At 46.0% G+C, this 9,312-nt stretch overlaps 1 protein-coding gene across 17 annotated transcripts in view; it reads left to right on the top strand.

Annotated features, from left to right (window-relative positions):
* The first annotated feature begins 1,636 nt into the window (after positions 1-1,636).
* RCAN3 (RCAN family member 3) overlaps positions 1,637-9,312 on the top strand; it is a 49,827-nt gene continuing 42,151 nt past the window's right edge. For 13 of the 17 annotated variants that reach the window (XR_007404577.1, XR_007404578.1, XR_004813602.2 and 10 more), the window contains exon 1: positions 2,415-2,555. The gene's annotated coding sequence lies outside the window, so the exon portion shown is untranslated. Of the gene's footprint in view, positions 1,883-2,370; positions 2,556-9,312 lie in introns of those variants that run through there. The other 4 variants (XM_025446868.3, XM_049098835.1, XM_025446867.3 and 1 more) reach the window with 3 other exon arrangements.

Raw genomic sequence — 9,312 nt, 5'->3', positions numbered from 1 at the left:
AGTACAGAATGCCTAAAAACTCAATTTTTTGACCAAGTTTCTAGGGTGAGGCATCCAGAGAGGAAAAATTATTGCAGTTCTTAAGGTGACTCTGATGAAAAAGTGGCTCTCAGTAAAATTTCATTAAATGAATAAAAGGGAAGAACTTGATTAGGTCAAAGTGGGGGGGGGGTGGGCAGGCAGCAGGGTTGGAAGCAGCAGAAACAACAGAAGCAATGAGCTGGGAGCAGGAGGGGTGATCTCCCTACTGGTGCAGGCTCAGTTTTGGTGTGATTGGGATCAGAATCCAACCCTGCTTCCTCAGGGTAAATCTAACAATCATTAGATGTATTCCAGACACTCTGATCCTTCTTCCTTCCCATGCCCCAGGGTGTTGTGTGCCTGACAACACAGCCTCCTTGATTTTTGGCCTTCAATTTGCTTTGATTGCCCCTGAGGGGACTAGGGGTGGGTGCTCAGAACTGATTTTCTTCCAGTTGCACACCCTTAAGACAAATTCCTTTCCTGGTCTCTGCCTCTGTTTCCCTCTCCATGAACTAAGGTAAGAGACACAGGGTCACTTCCAAGCTTGGCTTAGATGCCTTGTAAAAAAAAGAAAAAAAAAATTATAGGATATAGGGGCACCCAGGTGGCTCAGTGGTTGAGTGTCTGCCTTTGACTCAGGTCAGGATGGGGGGGGGGTTAGGATCGAGCCCTGCGTAGGGCTCACGGTGGGGGGCGCCCACTTCTCCCTCTGCCTATGTCTCTGCCTGTGTCTCTGTGAATAAATGTATAAAATCTTTTTTTTAACGCATAAAAGAAAATATAATAATGCTTTCTGCCAAAGAAAGCCCTCGGCCTACCATTGTAACTCTGGACAACTCATTGAACAGCCTAGGTGCTTGCTCTGTTTGTAAAATAAGCATAATTATGTCCCACTGCCTCCCCGGGGCTTCTGAGAGCACCAAGCAAGACTGTGCGTGAGAAGGATTTTGCAAATGAAAAACAAAACGCTAAAAACGTACATATTATTAGCATTGCACATAATGTTACTATGTACGGGGGGGGGGGGGGGGGAGGCGGCGGGGAGGACACCGGGATGCGCAGCTGCACCCCCAGGCTACCTACAGCTCAGCTCCCTTCTGGCCGCCTCTCCTCGGCTAATAGGATCCGGTTCTCCGGTCCCCGCGAGGTGGCCCGAGGTAAAGCTCGCCAGGCACGCGGCGCGCCGTCCACCGTACCTGGCGCTCAGTCCACGTCCCTAATACTCCCTCTGACTGCCCGCGTGGCCCACACACGGAGCTAGGGCGGGAAGGAGACAAACTCTTCCCGTGGGAGCCGAAAAGGGCGCCAGAGGTGCCGCCGTCGGGAACCCAAGGCGCCGCCGCAGCGCAGCAGCCCCGGCGCCCCCAGCGCCCCCAGCGCCCCCACCGCGCGGGAACCGGCAAACCCAGCCGCAAACCCCCCGGGGCACCGCCGAGTGCGCGTGCGCGCGCCGCCGGACCCCGCCCCGCCCCCAAGCCCGCGCGCGCGAGGGGCGGGGCCGCTTCCTGCCCTGGCGCGCCCCCGCCGGCCGCCGACCTCGGGGCGCCTGCGCCTGCGCCGCGCGCGCGCGCTCCGCCGGGGGAGGAGGAGGGGGAGGGGGAGGGGAGGGGCGGGGGGGCACGCGCACGCGCGCGCGACGCGGACCGCGCGGGGCCCTGACGCCGCTGGCGCCCCCACGGCGAGGCTGCGGCTCCCGCGAGCGTCGAGGGCGTGGCGGGGAGGCTGCGGGCGGCCGGAGCGGCGCGGACTGTGCTGTGTCCCCAGGCCCCCGCGGCCCCGGGCTCCCGCGTCGCGGGTCGGGCCGGCCGGGCCTCGCCCCTGCCGCCTTCCCTCCCTCCTGCGGCGGCCGAGCGCGCAGGTGAGTCCGCTTGGCAGGGTGGGGCCGGCGCGCGGCTGGTCCCCGCGGGGTGTGCAGCCGCCTGGGGCGGGGGGCGGGGGGCGAGGAAGGTCGGGGAGGGAGGGAGGGAGCGAGGGAGACCCGGCCCGCGGGTGCCCGAGACCCTGGGGATGCTGCGCGTCGGGGTCCGGCCCCGGGGGCGCGCCGCGTCCCCTCGGGCAGCTCCGGGGCGGTGCCTTGGGAAGCAGAACCGGGAAATTGTCCGCTCCCGCCCGCCAGCAACAGTCGGACTCCTGGAGTCGCCCGCAGGCCCGGCCCGCTCGGTCGGTGGGCCCGGGCGGCCCCGAGTCCGAGTCCGAGCCCGAGCCCCGCCCCGCCCCGACCGCGGGCGGCATGGCTGGCCCCGCTTGACTCGCCAACTTCGCGAGGCTTGTCCGCCGTCCGCCTGCTCTGCTGTGTGCGGCGGCTTCGCTGCAGCCTCCCGTGCAAAATCCGATCCTCTCCTTCAGGGATTAGGAGTCCAGGGCCGGCAGCGGGTCAGACCCGGGATTCTGTTGCAAACTGGGGATGTTTTAGCGTGGTGCCCAAAGCCAGAAATCCTCTCCGCCCCTGTATTGAAAATTACCAAGCACACCACGTCTGTTTGCACTTTTCATGGAATTCTCTGCATTTCGTGGAAGACTCTGATGCGCTGGTAAGGGAAGCAACGGACTTAATTGTTGTAGCTGTGATTGCATAGGATCCGAAGTAATCTCAGGCTGTTTCATTAGCTCCGGTTCAGTTCAGTTAATTATAACAATACAACATGGAGACTCGGTATAGGTTTTTGGGCATCGCACAAATGTGTATACTTTTTTGGCGGGGATTTTAGGTTGGTGTTAAGGACTTTTGAGGGAGGGGACAGTGAAAGGCTTGAGGACTGTGCGGCTTTAGCCACGCCATCAGCTTTCTATTTTATTGCCTCAGCAAACCTTTTTTTTTTTTTTTGTCCTAGCGTAGGAAGAGATTTTAGTGCTTTTAGGGAAAACAAGATTTTTCCCATTATTGAATTGTAACATTTGTGAAGCTTTTAAACATGTGGCTATCAGAGGTTACAGATGAAAACACATTTTGTATGGTGCCAGAGGATTTGTCGGTTGAAAGACTTAAGCAAAACGTCATGAAAAATAGTGTGATTTGGAAACCCATTAGGCTGGATATAAGGGAAGCAAGCCCTAAAGTGCAATACCATTTGGTAATTAGCCCCCCCCCAAAAAAAAAAAATCCACAGAAGGTGAAGAAGGTCAGGTGGTGGATCTCCACTTTCCCCATAGAATGTAGAGGTTATAGTGAGGGGAAAATGCATTATATACAGCAAAACAAATAGTATCAGTCTTTATTATCGCTACTTCAATAGGTGTTTAAAACCTGTTGTTTTCATTTGTTCCACAGTTGATTTTTGTTGTTGTTTCTGTTCTCTCTCACACACCAAGAAATACCACTATTCCTGGTGGAGCACTGAAGCTCAATAATTATAATAGTACCAATGCTACATTATCTGTGAAAAGAGGGCATAGGTCACTGAAACATAAAAAATACAAAAATCTAATTTTCACTTGCTTTAGTTTTGCATTTTTTTTTCTTTTTGGCCACAGCTACTAAAAAGCTGTAAAAGTCTACCTGTTAGTGGTAAATGAGGAGGGACTAGAAGTTGAGACTTACCTGATAGCTATTCAGAGCCCCCACATTGATGATTCTGGGGGTTTCTTTGAAAAAAGAAATTTAGTCTAAATTCTCATTTTAAAGTATTTAAAAGGAATTTAGTAGTTCAACGACATTTGTGAGTATGTCTTTATTTTATATGTGAGAGAACAAATAAAAAGCCAGGGTTATTTAGCAGGGCACTACATGTAGCACTGGAAAGGGAGTACTTGTTTGTTTCCAGTATTGTTCAGTAGCGTTTTGAATACATCAAAAAATAATAAATGTATTTTAAAAGTTTACCAAGTTGAGAAGCATACTATTTTGAAAAATCATTTTTTTAAAGATCCTGGAGGAGGAGGAATTTACCTTTTCCTGATCAAAAACTTACAATGCAAAGTCAAATACACATATGTGCCTGACGTTTTGCCTTGACGGATTACTCTTGTCACAAGGCTGGTAGTAGAGCAGATGGTCAGGCTGCTTGGAGTTTGCCACTCATTTGATGTTTCCATGAAGAAACAATTTGCCAGAAGCCAGCCACAGCTACAGTTGCCCTGAGATGATGCTAAACCCTGATTAGCACAGACCTTAGCTTACAGAAGCTGGAAGATACTGGGTCACCCCTTTCTGTTAAACCGGTATTTCCATGGGTTAGTAAACTTCGGAGCAGCTTGGTCTCCTAATAGTTGGACTGGGGCAGAGTTGGCAACAATTCTGATACCAACAGCATAGAAAGAATGTAGTTTTGTGACTTTTTTCCTTTGTCTTGAAAAAACTCAGCTACTTGTTAAGTACCAGCAGAGTCACCTTGTAAGATATTTTCTTTACAGATGTACTAAGATTGTCATTTCCATTCGTTGATTTTGGTCATCTCTTTCTGTTCAAATCTAACTGCATTTATGATGCCAGAAAATTATGAAATTGTTGGTGATGTTGACTTAAGCTATATCCAAAAAAAATGTCCTGGCTTGCCTTCAGCAAGAGAACCATCTTTTGAAAGATATTACTCTATTACTGTGTGCACTGAATTACAACATAAAATTCCACCGAGCCCACAAAAAAAGACACTGTGGCATTTTTTCAGCTAGCTGTCTGTTTTTAAATCTTTGAATGTGTTCTTCCTGGAGCCATATTACTACTGCCAGTGGTTGCTCTGAGCTGGTTTCATTGGTCCATCTGCCACTGAACAGTTTTCTTGAAATTATACAAAGTGTTCATTTTATTTTTGCAGCCTTTTGGTTGCTTGGAATTAGCTTATTTGATTAGGTACTTTTCTCATTTTATTGTCTTAATATCTGTTCCAGTGATGGTCCTGCTATTACTGGCATCCCTTCAACCCAACAATGCATTGACGTAGATTGTGCCTATGTAAAAATAATTGTTGAGAACTATATGCAAAGCATTGTTCTGAGCACTTAGCATTTAATCTTTCTGACATCCCTATTGGGTAAGGGTTATTATTTTGTAATTCTATTTTATAATTGAGAGGGGAAGGGAAACAAAATAATTTGCGTAATATAGAGTACTAGGGGAGTCAGAGTTTAAATGTAGGAAATTGATTAGGGAGCCTGAATCTTCCTGGGATATACTTAAAGATTGTTCAAACAGTCTTTGTGGTTGCTGTGATATTTCATCAGTCCATTGTTTTATTTTTTAAATTATTATTTTTATTATTACTTTTTTAGAGAGGCAGAGAAAGAGCAGATGGGGCAGAGAGAGAGGGAAGGAAAGAATGTTAAGCAGGCTCCACGCCAGGCACAGTGTCGGTCAGTTCAGGAGTCGATCTCATGATCCTGAGATCATGCCCCCAGCCAAATCCCAGAGTTGGACACTTAACGAATGAGCCACCCAGGCACCCTAAAATCCATTCTTTTAAAGTGTATCGAATACACAGTGATATATAAGTGAAGAAAATGTAGCAGTACTATTAAGATTATTGAAATCTCTTGGGACAAAGGCAAATTATTTAATAATCTAAAAAATCTGGAAACAACCATAAGGACATTATTGGGGTTACTGACAAAATTTGAATATAGATGCTTATTTAGGTATCAGAATTATATCATATCAGTGTTAAGTTTCCTGGTTTTAAAAATTGTTCTGTAGATTATGTAAGAAAATTATCTTGTTCTTACACACTGAAATATTTGGGTAAAGACCGCACATTTACCTTACTTGGCAATGGTTCAGGGGAAAAGTATATGCATAGAAATAGAATGACTTAAAAAATGGGCAAAAATGTAATTAATTGGTAACACTGGGTAAAGAGTGTACGGGAATTCCTTGTGCCACTCTTACTTTTCTGTTTGAAATTATGTCAAAAGAGGGATCCCTGGGTGGTGCAGCGGTTTGGCGCCTGCCTTTGGCCCAGGGCGCGATCCTGGAGACCCGGGATCAAATCCCACGTCAGGCTCCCGGTGCATGGAGCCTGCTTCTCCCTCTGCCTGTGTCTCTGCCTCTCTCTCTCTCTCTCTGTGTGACTATCATAAATAAATGGAAAAAAAAAAAAAAATGAAAAAAAAAAAAAAAAGGAAATTATGTCAAAAGAAACTTACCCCAAAGTAAAGGTAGAAAACAGGAAATGAAGGTGTAACATTCTAAGAATTTTTTTCTTTTAGGCAAGTGAAGGATTGTTTCCTGCGCTCTGATTTTTTTTTTTTTTTCTTTTTAGGGGTTGGAGGAAGGATCTTGAAACAAAAAATCTTACCAAAAATAGCTTGATTTTCTCATATTTTAAAATCTAGCCATTCAGAGCTCCCCAACTTTCCAGCCTCCAAAATACCAGGCACAGTATTTTTCTCACCTCTTTTTAATGTGTTGGGAGTGAGACAAGATTAAAAATATTAATGCCTCTGAGAGGTAAAAGGATAGTCCACTTTTAGTGATATTGAAAGTTAAATTGAGTTGGTTATATCGTTTCCCTGCCTAAAAACCTTCAGCGGCATGCTGATATTGACTGGTTTTTATATCAAGATTCTGTATCGGCTTTCAAGGCAGCTTGGCCCCATGCCCACCTAACTTTGTCTTGTGCCACCCCACCCAATACGGTACCCTCTGACCACATCAGATCTTTGTGCACACTGATCTGTCCTGCTTTTGTCCATGAACTGTTGGCTTTGCCTGGAATGCACTGCATCATTTTTTTTGCTGAAATTCTGTTCATCCTTAAGTCTCTCCATAACATCCATGGGGAAATGGTCTCTAACCCCACATGGAATTAAATTTTCCTTTGTCTGCACTGCATATCAGTGGGGTAAACACAGTGCTATCTGCTTTCATTCAGTAGTACCTATTAAGCATGTACTGTGAGCCAGAAACTGTGCCAGGGACTAAGGATTCAAAGGCACTCGTGGTCTGGTAGCTGGGCATGATTTGTCATCAGAGAAGTGTATAACAGAGAAGGGAACAAAGTGCTCTGAGAGCTATGAACTCAAAAGTGGCAACTTGGTCTTGAAGAGATTACAATGAAAGCTCCAGTGAGATACCATCACCACTGCCACCACCCCCCCCCCCCCAACCAGGTCCCTTTCTAGATTGGAGACTTCCAGCACAATAATCTAATTTGAGGTATAAAGTTTATAATAATGGTGGTACCTGTGGGCCACCCAGGTAGGTATGTGTAATAGAAAGCTGAAAATAGAAATCTGGAACTCAGGAGAGAGAGTTGTTAAGTCTGGACATACGAATCATACAGATTAGTGACTTTCAGTGTGTGTAGGCAGGAAGACCTAGAGGCAGATCAGAATCTCTTGGGGTCATGTACTTTCTCCAGACTCTTCCCCTCACCTTCATTGCCCAAAATTCTGCTTCTGCTCTGGTGACGTCTTTCCCAGCTTACAGTTCATTGTGGAAAATGAGAGGCTGTATCCGTAGCCTCATTTTGTGTGTATGAACCACAGGGTAAGCAGGAAACACAGCTGAGAAGCACTGGTGGTTAAGTGGTTAAATGCACAAGTGTGAATGAAACAACCCAAGAAGAGGGAGATGAAGAGGAAGGAAGGGGATGAAACCTCAAAGAGACAAAGTTGTAGAGTGTAGGTGGAGGAAGAGGAGCCAGTGACACAGACAGGTGGTGAGGAAGGAGAGGCAGGAAGGAGACCCAGAAACCTGGAAGGCAGAGGCACACCGAGGTTGCAGAATGAATGGGTGGGCAGCAGTGTCTGGTGCTGCAGAGCTGGACCTGTGAGAGCAGTTTCAGGAGAACAGTAGTGATAGGAGTCCAGTGGCACTAAATTTTCTGGTGACTGCAGTTGAGGAACAGAACACAGCAGAACAGGTGACTTTTTCTGGAGAATTGATAGGAAAGGTGAAGGAGATACGGGCAGAGAGGTAGAAGAAAGGTGTTCTTTTTTTAAGATTGGGTGGATGGGGGTGGGGAAAGGAACAGATGGAGGAGAAATTGAAAAGTATAGGAGCTACTTCACGGAACAAGGTCATTTAGGAGTGGTTAGTGCTGTGGAGAAGAAGAAATTCTTGCTTTGGTGGGGGCTCCTTGATAAGAACTGTTTCTTACTCATTTAATGTCCCTAATAATACCTGGCATGCAATGGGCATTCAGAAAATGTTTATCAAAATGAGTAAGGATTTTACTTTTTGGGATTAGTCTTTCCTGATTGATGTAGTAGAATACCGATAATAATAATAATTAAAAAAAGGATGTTTTTAGCCTATCATTAACATCTGTGACGTATGCTATATAAGCAGTATCTTTGAAGCATTGTGTTCTTTGAAATAAAGTGGAAAATCACAGATGAAGCTTTCTAAGAATCATGATCACTTAATTTTTCTGTGCCAGATTGGTATTTCTTAAATTTCATTTCAGCATCTTGAAATATGTTCAAGGTACTGTGTTTGGAGGGTGTGGATGCAGTTCATCAGAGGAGACAGGCATGCCCATAAAATGTTAGTATAAGACAGACTCTGTTACATTTTTTGTTAAAGATTTTATTTATTTATTCATGAGAGACACAGAGAGGCAGAGACAGACAGAGGGAGAAGCAGACTCCATACAGGGAGCCCGATATGGGACTCGATCCCGGGACCCCTGGATCATGCCCTGACCCAATGGCAGATGCTCAACCGCTGAACCACCGAGGCATCTCTTGTTCCATTATTATTTAACAGACAACACTATCAGCTCCATGTGTTGGGGCTAAAATTATTAATTTTTAAATGCTCAGAAAAAGGACATCTCTTTGTCTATGTCAGATTTTGCCTTTTATAAATATTTCCTTTTTTTTGTTTAATTTATGTATTTGGGTGGGGTGGGTGGGCAGAGAGAGAGAGAGAGAATCTTAAGCAGGCTCCACACCCAGCACAGGGCCTGACATGGGGCTCGATCTCACCACCCTGGGATCATGACCTGAGCTGAAATCAAGAGTCAGATGCTTACCCAACTGAGCCACTCAGGTATCCTAAATATTTCTAATATTAACAAAGACCTACTTTATATAGAACTTCTGGTTCTGTGAAACTTAATTCTTTGGGAGTATACTCAAAAAGAACAAACTGGTTGAGAAAGGTAAAGTCATCTTATTGCAGACCATATTTTATGGTGCAGATGGTGAATGAATCAGTGTGGGTTTTGTTCTGCTGCCAGTTTCAGTGTTGTAGACCTAAAACCCAAAACAAATATGTGAAGGCAGTTCTGGTTCACATTTTCCTTCCTACTGCTTGTAAACGAGCGTACATATTCATATGTCTCATTTTGTATTGCCCCCCCCTCCGCCTTTTTTTCCAATTTCACTAGAAAACTTTTTGCCCTTTTT

The sequence above is a fragment of the Canis lupus genome, chromosome 2 (genome assembly GCF_003254725.2).
Source record: "Canis lupus dingo isolate Sandy chromosome 2, ASM325472v2, whole genome shotgun sequence".
Classification (NCBI taxonomy): Eukaryota; Metazoa; Chordata; class Mammalia; order Carnivora; family Canidae; genus Canis; species Canis lupus.
The sequence above is the reverse complement of the archived record's forward strand: the minus strand, read 5'-3'. Positions and strand labels throughout refer to the sequence as shown.